At 41.7% G+C, this 15,132-nt stretch overlaps 1 pseudogene; it reads left to right on the top strand.

The window, feature by feature from the left end:
* LOC115104789 (transcriptional regulator ATRX-like) overlaps positions 1-15,132 on the top strand; it is a 32,157-nt pseudogene that overhangs the window by 583 nt on the left and 16,442 nt on the right.

The raw sequence follows: 15,132 nt of genomic DNA, 5'->3' as shown, positions 1-15,132 counted from the left end.
ATAGCTATATCTTATCCACACACTTTTTGGTTAGGCATTTGAACGGGGGGGTTGAAAGAAACTCGCATGATTGAGGACATATTTACTGGTCATTCTATTCGTTATTTTTAGCGTTCCTGCTGGCACGAGCAAGCTCGATGTGTTGGTGACCAAACTGCATGAATTCTTGGCTCATGCTCCAGAGGATGATGAGGACAGACTGGTGACAGAAAGTCCTGATGGTGAGAACTTTAATAAGTGAAACTTTAACTCAGGCATGGTGGTGTTTGGCGTAATATTAGTAGTAACTCACAATTGCCTACTGATTTTTAATTCACAGGTATGACAAACAAGGACTGTGTGGAGCCACATTCAACAGACCGAACCCCTCTTGAGGTATTATCATGAGAAGTATCCGTTTATGCGGTTATAGACCAAAGAGTATTCAGTGTTGATGCAGATCTAGAAGATATATTTGTAAAATGTTCTTGTTGAATACAGACCTCAACAGACACCTTGAAGCAGTCTGGATGTGGTTCCAGGAGGTGGGCTTCCTTCTGATATTTTGACTAATTTGATAGTTAATGTACATTGTTTATGGATGGGAAAACATAAAAACACAGTATTTTGATGTATGTGCATACTCTAATGGATGTCACTTGTATTACAGAAAACCTTCAGTTGTGATTAAACACAGTGGACTGGATGAATCTGGTGCTTCAAATGAAAGTGATGATGATGATGACGGCTTGATCATCAATTCAAACGGTTATCCTGATGTAACAAGATTACCTAAAGGTTGGTTTTTCTACTACTGCTTGCAATTAAACTGTACGGAGATATTTACACTGAAAATGAATAATGTAATAATGCATTTATGAACTGAAAATGCTTTGGTCTTCATTCATGGGTTTTTACATGTCTTATGCACAGGCACTGTACTGGTGAGGCCTGAGCCAGTGGAAAATGTCAGAGATGACTTCAGAGGTCCCGAATTCCGTTGTGGAAAATCTGGCAATCTGAAGAGAGCTTTTTCTAGGAGACGTGGAGGTGAGCTTTCGTTAATAAATGAGAAAAGAGATCCTTTACCTTAAAATAGTGTCCCGCAGAATGACGTTTGATGTGTGTTTGTAGGTGGTGAACACTTGGAGATTGTTAGCTGTACAGCCTGTGGCCAGCAAGTTAACCACTTCCAGAGGGACTCCTTCTATCAGCATCCAGTACTCAAAGTACTTATTTGCAAGGTGAGAGGATCCTGGGTCTGTCAAAGAATGGGTCAATGAAATAAATGGGCTTAATATCACATTGGTTATAATGGGCATTCTCCAACAATGTTGTTGAGCCCATCTACATTTTTAGGGGCTCCATTCCTAATTTTCTTGTCTTATTATTTTTCTCAGTCTTGTTTCAAGTATTACTCAAGTGATGATATCAGCAAGGATTGTGATGGCATGGATGAACAGTGCAGGTATGATGGAGTGGTTCTCTTATACAACAAGATGCTCCAAGCAAATCCTGAGATGTTAATAAACATACAGGTTGTTACGTTAATCATTACTTTAATCTATAATATTTGCTTTTTACAGATGGTGTGCAGAGGGGGGAAACCTGATCTGCTGCGACTTTTGCCCCAATGCCTTCTGTAAGAAATGCATTTTGCGGAACCTGGGGCGAAAAGAGTTGTCTGGCATCCTGGATGAGGAGAGTAAGTGGTACTGCTACGTATGTAGCCCAGAGCCTCTTCTGGACCTGGTTGTCGCTTGTGACAACGTCCTTGACAACTTGGGGCATTTGTGGCCAGACCACCGCAAGAGGGGCAGGGGCGAGGGAAAATCTGGACATTATGACTCCCATCCAAGGCATTCTCAAAACATTCCCGTGGGTCATTGGAACCATAGTGGCATGGATGGTCACGTTGTGTTCAACTACAACACCCTTCAAATTCCAGAGGAGATGGCCAAAAAGGCTAAAAACCTGGTGGACTCTACAAACACTGTAAACACAACTTTTGTGAAGTTCATTCAAGGTGGCATGCAGCAGAAACAGACAACCGAGTTAAAGCTACAATACCTGAAGACTTTCCAGTCAGTACTGAAGGGTCTGAAGAAGTCTCAGACGGCTCTGGAGGAAGCCCTTTTGGAGGAGTTCAGAGAGATGGGTTTGCCAAATGGTGGCGAAAACCCCACGTTTGATGATACTGATGTACCTCAACAAGAACAAGAGGATTGTGTGGAAATTGACATTTCTGATAAGAATGGCCTTCATTACTTAAAGAAAATTGCAGCTGAACATTTGGAAGAGAATGATTCAGACTCAAATGGCTTTATGGATGATGGAAGGCCTTCGTCCTCAATTGAAATGAAAGGTGTCCTTGGCACAGAGATAATTCCCAGACGAGGTAGAGGCAGGCCGCGGAAAAACTCAAAGCCTGGAGAAGATGCTTGCAATGTGACAAAACAACTGGTGGTGCAAATTTCACCTGCCCCTGTTGAACAAGAGCCACTCTCTGGCCCCCCAGAGTTGGAGGTGGAAGTGGAGTTGGAGGCAGAGGAGGAAGAGGAAGAGAGAAAAGAAAAAGTGGAGGAACGGGAGGGAGACTGTGAATCTATTGAACTTGTAACAGAGGGGGAGTATGAATCTGCTGAGGGAAGCGAATCTCTGGAACTGGAAGAGGAACCAGATAATAGACGCTCACCTCGGGTAAAGACCACACCCTTGCGCAGGCCAGGTGAGGGCAAGACCCAGCCGACCCCCTCGGGTGCAGACAGTGAGAGTGACTCGGACCCTGACACCAGCCCCAATGCTGAAGTGCCTCAAGGAACTGACGAGGGAGGGCTTGGGAGAGGAACTGATGACTCTGACTCCGATGAGGTCCCAGCTGTCCTCCAGCGGGCCGCCATGACGCGTAGTTCAGATGAAGCCGAGAGTGACGATGGAGACCATCGGAGTGTGACCAAGAAATGCCTCTTCGGCCTGAAGAAGAACACGCCCCTCTCTCCAGAAAGAGTTGTCCGCAAACGCAAGGTGCCAGACCACTCCTCTGACTCTGATTCCTCCAGTGACGATCCGGACCTGCAGAAGGAGATCAAGACTATGACCAGGCCCAGGGGGAGGCCTCGGAAGGTTAAGAGAGAGGATGAACCTACCCCCAGCAAGGATAGTCCTCAACATAGGCCCAGGGGCAGACCTCGGAAGGTCAAGAAAGAGGATGAATCTACATCCAGCAAGGAGGGTAATACCCAGGCAGCCAAGCCTCAAAGCACACCTCAATCCGAGCATAGAATGAAGCAGACGCCATCCTCTTCCAGTCAAGAAGAGGGGGACCTGGACTCTGAGTCTAGCGATGTCAGTGGTGACCAGAAGATCAAGCCTATCACTGAGGAGGTGGCCTTACTGGGGGCAGCAGCTTTCGACCAGTCGTCCGGTGAGCTGGTCTCTCACTTTCTCTGTACTTTTTAGACAATGCATTGCATTCATGAGCTGTATTGTAACCATTTTCAGCTTGCAGTGTAGATTTCCTGTGGCAAATGTTGAACTAACCTCCATTTTTTGTACTCTGTAGGCGATGAAGAGCAGCCCCAGTCTGGGCCTTCTTGGGCAGCAGAAGATGATGACGATCCAGAAAATAGGTATGGTTCAGAACGAACGGACATAGCGTTTGTAACACACCCTAGGCGCAGGAGAAAGGCCATGCCACGGAACCCTAAGTTGAGTGCTAATAATGGGGACTCCTCTGTTGTCAAGACCCTGTCCCAATCGAACCGGTCTCGTCCAACTCGCAGCTGCAGTAAACCAGCAGCTATCCCATATAATTTCTAGTGTTAAGTTCAGAGGTACATGCCAAGTGCAGGGAGAAACCCCCCATACCTCGCTTAGGCTGTGTTATAAATGATAGGCCACTTATGCCACTCTGTTTTCGTTGATTACCCATTCTTTAATTCATTTTTGTCTTTAATTTGAAGTTAAATGTGACGTGTCTATTAGCAGAATGTGGCATCAGTTGAGTCCATGTCTCTGTGCATACCAAGGCGATTAAGAGGGGAAAATGCTGTTCAATGCATCAGTTTGCACAAAAGCATTATACACTTATTAAAACAGATTAAACAAATCATTTTTATCTCATAGTTTCTCATTGGTTAACAATTCTGTTGGTCCGTGGTGTCAAACTAATTTCCCCCCGGGGCCGCATTCAGTCTTAAATGAGGTCCAGAAGGCCGCACAGAATATTTTTGGTATTTCCTTGCTGTCAAAATGTGCTATTTTTTTCCTATCCGTCGTTTTTGGAATTTGCGATGGTCCTTGACTGTCTAGCTATAATTTCTGGGATTTATTAATGAACTGGACTCAGTCAAGAAACTATGAATGTTGTTTGATTATAATTTTTCCAGTTTCGATTTGGTTTGAGTCAGTTTAAGGTATATTGCACGCCCCCAGCCCGCGTACCGTATGTTTGACCCCCCTGCTGTAAGTCATCCTTATTTCTTCCACATACAGTATTCTTTTATTTTTTTACAAAAATAAATAACTGTATACTGAATATTTAAACTTATTTTAAGCCATGTTAAGGATTTGATTGTATTATTTGTAAATAATGTATAATTTGCTCCAAATATGTTAAGTTGCACTCATTTGAATCTGGATTCGGTTCTTGATCTATAGTCTGATGGTAGTACAAGTTACATGCATGAAAACAAGCCAGCAAGGTGATGTTTTTGTAGAATTTTTGTTTTTCGCAAAGCATATCCTAAAATGGTTAACTAATAAACCACACCACCAATCCACACCAGTGTACACAATACAAACCTGAAAATGCCCTTAGACTTCACTTACAGATCTGGATATCATTATACTAGATGGGGTGAATTATGTTCCTCTAACGGGGAATTAGTCATCATGGAATTTGATGTTATTTCTGAAGTGACTGGGATTTAGATCCCAGACCCTGATGATATTATACATGCCCTAATGGTCAACTCATGATCAGGCATTCTTTAGGGTGGCAGTATTGTACATGACTGCACCCTTGTACAGTGGTGTCAAAGTAACTAAAGTAAAAATACTTTGAAGTACTACTTAAGTTATTTTCTTGTGTATCTGTACTATTTATGTTTGAACTTTTTTACTTTTACTCCACAACATTCCTAAAGAAAATAGGTTATTTTTAATCCCATTTTCCTGGACACCAAAAAGTTCTTGGTACATTTCAAATGCTCAGGCAGGACAGCAAAATAGTTAAATTCACGCACCTATCAATATAACGGGTTGTCATCCCTACTGCCTCTGATCTGGCGAACTCACTAAAGACACAAATACTGCGTTTTATAAATTATTTCTGAGTGTTGCAGTGTGCCCCTGGCTGTCCGTGAATAAAATAGTTTGCATAATATAAGGAATTTGATGTATAGCTTCTACATTTACTCAAGTATGACAATTAAGTGTTTTTTCCCCACCGCTACTTAAGTCAATTTTAAACCACTTTAACTCAAGTACTGTTTTACTGGGTTACTTTACTTGAGTCATTTTCTGTTATGGCATCTTTACTTTTTACTCCAGTATGACAATTTAGTACTTCTTCCACCACTGCCCTTGTGGCTGCTGGATTTAGCTCATTTCTGTAAGTCATTGTAAAATCATAGAAGTTTCTGCTAGTATTTGGTAATTCTGTTGGTATATGGTTACCATATGGAGATTTCTTTCTTTGATATATTGATAACATTCATGTGCAATATGCCAGTGGTGATGTGGCTGTTTTACGTGCTGCTTTTCTCACACTCATACTAATACGATGGGTTGATGATCCCATTCTCTCTGAACAGACTGGCAATACAATCTATTCTGCTTGATTCCATTTTAAAATGGATGATTTATCGCTTCTGACAGGTTGAGGGCTTAGCAGAGAAGGAGGACTTGTGATGCTAAACAGCAGTATACCAAATACACTGATTATTAGGCCTAATGTACTGTATTTTGGAGCCTTTGTTTTCTTTCTTACCACAGGCACCAAGCTGAATTTCTTGTATGCTTTGTTTATTGTACTCGATCCATAATCATATTTTCAGTATTTTAATGTCTGTTTTGCATGCAAGGCCACATTTATTGGCCATTTAGCTACATTTAAAATTATTTAAAGTTTAAATGCAATTGCATTTCACTTTGGAGGAGCTCGATGCCCTAAGCAACAGCTCTAAAAGCTGGTCCTGTGGAGTGGTTGTAAATGCATTTTATTCAACCACAACATTGTGACCTCTGAGGTCAGCCTTACAACATTGCTGTGAGACGAGTATGTAGTGAAGTGTCTTTTTTTCTTCCACTTTTCTCTTCCCAGTTTAAACACTTGAGGTAAGGCCCAGGCCGAGGCTGTTGCCGGCCGCTGCTGTTTGTTACTGCCTCATATGGGGCCCTCATCATGTACACGTACTTCTCGCTGAGGCTTCATCAGAGGCTTCGTTCAACTATTACTATCTGCCAAAAGGATTCTTTCTGCAAAACATTCATGTCTAAATGGATACGTACATGTATTTCAGAGTATCGAACTTGGAAAATGCCCTACAAAACCATTTTGACCCTGTTTTTTTTTTTTACCCTTTACAAACTTTCTTTCGTACCAACTAAAAAAACAGTGGTTAGAAAACGTATTTTCAAATTGAATTAATCATTTATGTTGTCTTTAGCTCTGAGGTGCTGTAGTGTTAGCCTTGTAGAGGCCTGTTACTTGTAGAGCATGCATTAAACAAGGATATGTTCTTACTTTTGTAATTGAATGAACTCTGTAAGAGAAACTATTCGTTGTAATAAATTAATACCCTTTATGACGTGTCGTATGTCTTCCTTATTCTACATAGGACTGGGTTTGTTCATCTTGTTCTGAGTGATAAGTCTTAGATATTTGTTATGGAGGGGTTGTTTACAAGGTCATTAAGTCACCTGACTTTTGACTCCTCAATGTGTTGCGTTAAGACAATTGTGAAATCGTCCTTGACAGTGTTTTAGCTCTATTTGCTCACAGCATACATTATATATGCAAAAGTATGTCTACACCCCTTAAAATTTGTCGATTCGGCTATTTTAGCCACACCCGTTGCTGACAGGTGAATTAAATTTAGCACACAGCCATGCAATCTCCATAGACAAAAAATGTCAGTAGAATGGCCTTACGGAAGAGCTCAGTGACTTTCAATGTGACGCTGTCATAGGGTGACACTTTTCCAAAAAGTCAATTCGTAAAATTTCTTCCCTGCTAGAGCGGCCCAGGTCAACTGTAAGTGCTGTTATTGTGACGTGGAAATGGAAGCAACGTCAGCACAATAACTGTTCGTCAGGAGTTTCATGAAATGGGTGTCTGGTTGAGCAGACTCTCACACCAGCCTAAGATCATGCGCAATGCAACGTGTCGGCTGGACTGGTGTAAAGCTCACCGCCATTGGAATCTGGAAACGCGTTCTCTGAAGTGATGAATCACGCTTCACCATCTGGCAGTCCGAATGACGAATCTGGGTTTGGCGGATGCCAGGTGAACGCTACCTTCCCGAATGCATAGTGCCAACTGTAAAGTTCAGTAGAGGAGGAATGATGGTCTGGGGATGTTTTTCATCGTTCTGGCTAGACCCCTTAGTTCCAGTGAAGATAAATCTTAGCGCTAAAGCATACAATGACATTCTAGACGATTCTGACTTTGTGGCAGCAGTTTGGGGAAGGCCCTTTCCTTTTTCAGCATGACAATGCCCCATGGCACAAAGCGAGGTCAATACAGAATTGGTTTGTCAAAATTGTTGTGGAAGAACTTGACTGGCCTGGACAGAGCCCTAACCTCAACCCCATTGAACGCCTTTGGGATGAATTGGAATGCCAACTGCGAGCCAGGCCTAATCGCCCAAACTCACTAATGCTCTTGGCTGAATGGAAGCAAGTCCCTGCAGCAATATTCCAACATCTAGTGGAAAGCCTTCCCAGAAGAGTGGAGGCTGTTATGACAGCAAAGGGGGACCAACTCCATATTAATGCCCATGATTTTGGAATAAAATGTTTGATGAGCAGGTGTCCACATACTCTTCGTCATCTAGTGTATTCACATCAATAAAGAAAACATTCAACTACTTAATGCAATGGCCTTTCCCCTCTCAAAGTCACTTAGACTATATTGTTGGCTGTTTGCAGGCGGGGGACTGCAAAATGATACTAGAATAGCTAACATTACCTTGTTATTTTCATTAATTCTAGAATAAATGTATCTCCTGGTAACATTAAGTTTAAGGTGAAATCCTGCATCTTGTTTGCTAATTCCTATATAAAGACAAGTTCCTTTAGAGAATGAACCTATTAAGCATTGCTTGATGGATTTGATGTGATGATCATTAAAATGATCCCCCGGTCCCTTTCCCTCTCTCCCTTGCTTCTGAAAGAATCGCTAAGAAAATGCTCTTGGCCCAAATCAAAGCCAACTACTCATCGGGGGAGGATTTCTCTTCAAACGTGGAGTCATCACATGATGATGAGTCTGACAGGGAAGAGAAGGAGCAAGAAGATGGGAAAGATGAAAGCTCCGATGAGAATGGTGAGTGATCCCTCCATACCACAATTTCAAGTTTATTTTGAGATGCAGCAATAAGCTCAATTTAGTGTTCCTTTGAATAAGGCAATTTTTTTGACATTAGGCTGAAATACTTATCTGACATCACCTGTTGCTTAGTAACTGAACATTTTAAAGTAGGCCCATTATTGTTGTGATGATCTAAGCCATCACCCTGTGTTACTGTGTGTTAGTGTACAGGTTGCATTGACATTCACTATAGGAATATGATGTCCTCCTGACAATATACCATGCTGTTTCTACTGCAGGGGAGACCTCCAGTTTGACCTCTGAGTCCAGTAAAACACGTCACAGACATCGTCTGCTACGCCACAAGCTCAGCGTTGACAATGGAAATCCAAGTGATTAGAAAACTGCTGATGAAAATGGGATTGAGCAGAAAGTCAGGAAGTCTAGAAGAACCAACAGTTTGCATGGGATGGGTTCTGTGGTACGAGTATGATTGGATACCATCAGTGCCCTAGTGGTGGAGTGGCTCTGTTACCCAGAGTAAACTCATTCTCTGCTTTCTTCCATTGCCTCAGGTGAGAAATTGGATAGCCAGAGTAGTGATGATGATAGCCAATCACAGCAGGAAGAGTCTGGTATGAGTGAAGAGCTGAGCCAATCGGAGAACGAGGGCAATGAACAGATGGTCAAAAGGTAAGACTCCTTATTGGTCAGCGCTGCTAAACAGGAAGGAAACCTAATTTTTTCTTTCATTACATGTGCATCACATGTGCATTAGTGAAATAACTTTCTGCTCTTTTGTCTCCTTAGCTCTACATCATCTACCTCTAGAGTCGAGAGGGAATCAGTCCGTAATTATCTACAGAAGAAGCAGCAACCCTCATATATTGTGCTGTCTGACTCCAGTGTCGATAAGGTAACCAATCACTTGTTGTCGCATCCCCAGCTGAATGAATGGTCAACTCTCAAACTGATGGTTCATGAAAGTTTAATGCGATACCATTTCCATAAACACCATAAGAGCTGATGGAGAAACAAACCAAAAATGCTCTTACAGTGCCCAAACGATACACTTTTACACAACTTTACATTGGCATGCTTCGTACATCAAATGCATCAATATGCATGAGAATTTCTACCCAAATAGTTGATTACGTGCTAATAGCTTGTTAATGTGGTGCAAGATTAACTAATATTAGCCAGCACCAACAGTGGAGCTAGGCTACAGCTAATAATGTTATATTCCTAGCAGACTTCAGAAAATCAATTACAATACAAATATCCGTAAAGAATTAGAAAGATTTCTGTAACAAGACCAATATTGAAAGACCGTAAATACCTTGTTCTCTTTCCAGCTAGGTGCTAAGTTTAACTTTGTTTCTAGGACACGTGTACAAAAAAAGTAATTTTCCTTTTTCTCTCGCGCCCATTTCTCATGTACCCTTTGTGTGTAAAATAGGCAAAAAAGCATGCTGTCAAAATGTTTATTTTTAAAAATGTATTTAGGGATCGGAGTCCTGTCCACGGGACAGTTGAGCTAATGTGATTAGCATGAGGTTGTAAGTAACTAGAAAATTTCCAAGGACATGGACATATCTGATATTGGTAGAAAGCTTAAATTCTTCTTCATTTAACTGCACTGTCCAATTTACATTGTGGTCTGACACTTGTTTTTAGGGTTTCATTTACACTCCCACCAAACCAGGAGTGATTTGGAGCAATTTACATGGTAAACACAAAGCACAAATTATTTCTGTACTTTAAATGACTTATGACCATAAATAGGGTATCATAAAGGTATGGAATCATAGTACAAACCATTCAAAAGTATGAGATTATGGTTAGATACCAGTCTCTAGCAACAAGACCAGCTTCTGAACTGGGCGTTATAACACTGACAGCTTGGTGAGATGCTTGCCTGTCTTGTCTAACACCCGATCACCAACACATATTTTGACTTTTTACTAGTCCATCTTTATCAACAGTAGTCTCTGAAACTCTACCCAAACGCCACTCATTCCTAGGCAGATCATTGTCTATCATCATCATATCACACCGATTCGCAGGTTTCTCTTCTGGGTGTGCCAGCACTGCCTGATGGTGATGTTGGCTAGATACTCTTTTCGCCAGCGACTCCAAGACTGTTCTGCTAGATAATCAACATGCCGCCACCTTTTCCGAGCGTATATGTCCTCCCTCATGAACATGCCTGGAGGAGGTAGAGCTGTGGTAGATTTCATAGTAAGCAGATGATAGGGGTGAGTGGCTCAAGACTGTTTGGATCATTGAGGATGTCAACTGTGAGTGGGCGATTGTTTACAATTGCTATTGCTTCCTAGAAAAAGGTTCGTAGAGAAGAATCATCTAGTCTACCAGAAGAGAGTGTGGAGATAAGGACATCTCTCACTGTCCTGATATGTCACTCCCAGACGCTGCCCATGTTACTTGAATGGGGGAGCATTCATGCTGAAGTCACACTGCTGAAGAAACGCAGTCAACCTGTCCATGTCAACTTCCTTGAGTTCTTCCTTCAGTTAATTTTTGGCTGGCAGGTGGGCAGGCAGGCAGGCAGGTGCGGGCAGCGATCGGTTGAAGAGCATGTATTTAGTTTTACTTGCATTTAAGAGCAGTTGGAGGCCACCGAAGGAAGGAGAGTTGTATGGCATTCAAGCTTGTCTGGAGGTTAGTTAATACAGTGTCCAAAGAAGGGCCAGAGGTATACAGAATGGTGTCGTCAGCTTAGAGGTGCTAACTGTAACAGACACATCTCAACATCAACTGTTCAGAGGAGACTGCATGAATCAGACCTTTATGGTCAAATTGCTGCAAAGAAACCACTACTAAAGGACACCAATAATAAGAAGAGACTTGCTTGGGCCAAGAAACATGAGCAATGGACATTTATTTTTTAATTGTACCTTTATTTAACTAGGCAAGTCAGTTAAGAGCAAATTCTTATTTTCAATGATGGCCTAGGAACAGTGGCTTAACTGCCTGTTCAGGGGCAGAACGACAGATTTGTACCTTCTCAGCTCGGGATTTGAACTTGCAACCTTTCGGTTACTAGTCCAATGCTCTAACCACTAGGCTACCCTGCCTCCCCAGTGGAAATCTGTCCTTTTGGTTTGATGAGTCCAAATTTGAGATTTTTGGTTCCAACTGCTGTGTCTTTGTGAGACGCCGAGTAGGTGAACGGTTGATCTTCCCATGTGTTGTTCCCACTGTGAAGCATGGAGGAGGAAGTGTGATTGTGTGGGGGTTGCTTTGCTGGTGACACTGTCAGTGATTTATTTAGAATTCAAGACACACTTAACCAGCATGGCTACCACAGCATTCTGCAGAGATACTCCATCCCATCTGGTTTGGGCTTAGTTGGACTATCATTTGTTTTTCAACAGGACAATGACCCAAAACACAACTCCAGGCTGTGTAAGGGCTATTTGACCAAGAAGGAGAGTGATGGAGTGCTGCATTAGATGACCTGGCCTCCACAATCACCCGACCACAACCCAATTGAGATGGTTTGGGATGAGTTGGACCACAGAGTGAAGGAAAAGTTGGTCCAGAAGAACTCTTCAAAATCAGAATTTCTAAGTTCCTCCTTGAGAACATTGCTTGCTTTTACTGAGTTCTAGTCTGGGAATAGTTGTGACCTTTTGTCGGAGTGACACAAGATTTTCCCATGACTAGAGCACAATGAATTTATTTGTCTCTCTTCATTCTTGAGTCTCAAATATGAACACTGACCATATCGGATCGTGCTTGCATCAGAGAAATTATGTAGCTCTGTTTTGGTAACCCTTCCAAAGTCAGTAGGTGCATAACTACGGGGTGTGTTCACCTTCTCCAATTGAAAAAGATAATTTTTCCAACATGCCCACATTGGTTGAAGTTCTTCAGTCAGAGAGTCATCCCAACCTGTGCAATGCCTGCACATGTCCTTCAGTACTCTTTTTCCATTTTGCAAGAATGGAGCTATAAACTCTAAAGGATCATACAAGGAGTCAACCGTAGACAGTATACGTGTTGCAGGTTAAGATTGACATTGACCTTGAAGCAGTCAGACTCAATGCGCCACTGAATCCCTAGTGCTCTTTCTGATGGCAAGTCATCACATGCAAGGTTAAGGTCCTTAATGTTGGATGCACGTTCACATGGCGGTATGCTTTCTAGGACAGCTCTGTCACTGGATACAAACTTGTGCAGTCGAAGACCACCGATGGCACAAAGTTCTCGAGCCTCCTGTGCAAACTGAATAGGATATTCCGAACAGTCTATGCTTGTAACCCCATCATCGACGTAAAAGTCGCTCATGATGAATTGTGAGGGTATAGGTCTCTGTTCTCCTTAGCTAGATGCTTCAGTCCATAGTTTGCACATCCAGGAGATGGTACAGTGCCAAACAGATGCACCTTCATGCGGAACTCTTGAGGCTGTACAGTAATGTCTCCCTTTTTCCACCAAAGGAAGCACAGATCGTTTCGGTCAGTGTCGGGCACATGGAATTGGTGAAACATCTACTCAATGTCACACATCAATGCAATAGGGTGCTGCCGAAAACGCATGAGAACACTGTTCAGCTAGTTCATCAAATCAGGCCCTGGAAGCAGATGGACATTTAAACTGATTCCCTTGTACTTGGCAGAGCAATCAAATACTACGCATAGCTTATCTGACTTCTTAGGATGGTAAACGCCATGATGAGCAATATACCATTTCTCGCCTTCATTTCCATCATCTTCAACTTCTCCGCGTCACCCTTTTCAATGACCTCATCCATGAATTTGACATAACTTTCCTTTATATCTTTCATCCTTTAACAGATGTCTGAGCCGTACAATGACGAGTTGTTTGTTGTTGGGTAGATTGGGTCTCTCCTTAAAAGGCAAGGGCATTTCATAGGGGCCATGACTATTTTTCCTTATACCATCATTCAGCTTGTTCAGGAAGAAGATGTCATCCTGAGACACTGTCTTGCTATCTTCACTGGCGTCCTTGAAATCGCACTACAGAATGCAAATAGCATCTGCAGGGATTACTGAGGGGACCTTTTTGACGATGACCCGGTGACACAGACTAGCGGCGCCTGGTGTATCAATGAATGGCGATGAGCCTCCCACAACGCTCTGTCCTAAGTCAGTTTGAACAGCGTAGGGCTCATCATTTTCACTTAAAATCACTTGTTTTGGTGCCATTGCCCTTGAGCAGTTCTAGCCTATCAGAAGTGTCGTGTCTGTGACGATCATTAAATGTGAAGACTTATTTATATCAAATCAGTTCCCTCTAGGTTTAATTATTATGTGATTAAACTAATCATGTAAACATTAATGAATTAGGAAGTCGGGGGACCACGGAAAATGTTTATTAAAGTTATAATTTTCCGAATATAACTTCAGATATTTTAATATCTGATCAATTAGTCTTCTATTAATTAAATATTAATTGTTACCTCATTAGTCTCATTCCAAACATCGTAAAATTCTTGGTTATCTGCACGAACCCTAGTTTCCATAATGAGTCCGCAATATACAAATTGTCTTAATAATTTATTTACTAACTAACTAAATAATCACAGAAATACATTAAAAACCAACAGTAGATATTGGTTACTAACTGATAGAAAAGTCCAGAGTGGGCTAAGCCGATATGACGGCTTGGTAGACAAAGGAAAGGGGTGGGGACTGAGAAAGTGCGGGAAAGGAAAGGGATTTACTACACACAGTCTATAATTGTATTAATTGAAATGCTAATCCTTTGCACGTGAACACATGGCTACTTCAGAGTACCATTTGGAAATGTTCTCATAGATGGACGCTTCGGCGGTTGTCGGTATTCTCGTTCTAGACTTATGTAATTTCTAGATGCAGACTAGTAATTATTCGTCTAAGATTTGCTTTTATTCTGTAGTGATCGATAGTCTCAGAGTTGAACCATTTCCGGCCGTGTATCCAAACTACAGCTGTATGGTCTCCGGTGGCCTATAGAATTGTAGCCACTGACTAGTTAATCTTTATACGAAAATCCATACTCTCATTTAGAAGGTTAACATGACATTACATCTTTTCACAAATAGTTTCATGTTTAATCACATACGTTTCACAATATGTAGATGTAAACCTGACAGCTGGGACATGTACACTTTAAGAGATACAGTTATGTGTGTTTCCTGTCCTTCATGAGATCACCAAATGAAACACACTCGTCATAACCGTCTTTCATGACGCTGGCCTGGGGGTAGGTTTATGACAGTCATAAATACTTCTCCCCCCCTTTTTCCTCTCTCTACCCTACTGATGTGACTATTGAAAATCCCTTGGTTAACATAGAGATTCTGGGAACATCAGAAGGTGGGGGGAAATTAACCATATTTTGGTAATCCAACCAGTTGAACATATGCGTTGGTACTTAATGAATATGATGTCAGTTTGGTTGTCATCTGAGACATTCTCATCAATGATAGGATGACATAAATGGTACAGTGGAATGTCTACACATTATAGTTATCAGATAAACATGGAATTGTTGTGCAATTTAAATGTTTGAATATGAAATTATTTGTGAGGGGATGAAATGTGATTTTCTAAAATGTGAGAATTGGGTTTTCATGAGTGAATTAG

Source organism: Oncorhynchus nerka, linkage group LG22 (assembly GCF_034236695.1).
Source record: "Oncorhynchus nerka isolate Pitt River linkage group LG22, Oner_Uvic_2.0, whole genome shotgun sequence".
NCBI lineage: Eukaryota > Metazoa > Chordata > Actinopteri > Salmoniformes > Salmonidae > Oncorhynchus > Oncorhynchus nerka.
Note: the sequence above shows the minus strand (reverse complement) of the source record. Positions and strands in the feature narration are given on the sequence as shown.